This window comes from Lampetra fluviatilis, chromosome 4, assembly GCF_964198595.1.
Source record: "Lampetra fluviatilis chromosome 4, kcLamFluv1.1, whole genome shotgun sequence".
Taxonomy (NCBI): domain Eukaryota; kingdom Metazoa; phylum Chordata; class Hyperoartia; order Petromyzontiformes; family Petromyzontidae; genus Lampetra; species Lampetra fluviatilis.
In genome coordinates, this window is record NC_136278.1 from 32294035 (window position 1) to 32294999 (window position 965).

The window sequence follows — 965 nt, forward strand, 5'->3', positions numbered from 1 at the left end:
TGCGTTGCAGAACCACTCAGGTGGCTGCCCGTTCCCCAGAGCAGCATCCCTCCCTCCGGGGGTTGATAAAATGGGTACTACGTTGTGGTTGTTTTATAGATGGACTCTCCCCCGCCATAGGAATATGGAATGTCCACTACTGGCTCTGCAGGGCTGTGAACAGAAGAGCACCAATTCTCCACTGTGGCTCTTGCAGAAGGGGAGCCACTCTTGACTTTGACTCACATCATCAGCCTGCGTGCCGCTTTGCATATCGTCCACTCCTTTATCGATCCACTGCTGGATGAAGGCCTCCGCACGACCGTGTTGGGCTTTGCTGGACCCCCTTCCTCCCTGTGAGACGCGGGATCTCGTTGGACGCGAGCCGCGAGTTTGTTTTGAGACTTTTTTTTCGTTCTCAGTGATGCGGCTTTCTCTGGTTTTAACTAAAGGTCATCTCTCTCATCTATCTGTCGAATGACGCTTGAGCACATACCACGAGGTGGGGGGCAGTGGGGGGGGGGCTGTTGGGCGGGGAGGAGGGGGGGGGGTAATTGCTGGGGAATAGCGGATGATTGGAAACGCGGGCGCGTGGATCTCTGGCTGACACTCGGAGCTTAGCCGCAACCCGCGGAGGTGATGAATGTGGAGGCGGCTGATGCGGCCCCACGACTCCCTTGTGACCACCGCCCCCACCCCGTCACGCGAGTAACCAGCCCCCCACCCCGCCCACACGCCAGGGGGACGGTACGGGGGGGGAGCGTGAAAGGGGTGGGTGGATTGTTGGGTGGGTGGGTAGGTCGATGGATATTTTGGTGAATGGGTTGGTGAATGGGTTGGTGAATGGGTTGGTGTATGGGTTGGTGTATGGGTAGGTGGTTGGTTTGGTGGTTGGTTTGGTGAATGGGTAGGTGGTTGGTTTGGTGAATGGTTTGGTGAATGGGTTGGTGAATGGGTTGGTGTATGGGTAGGTGGTTGGTTTGGTC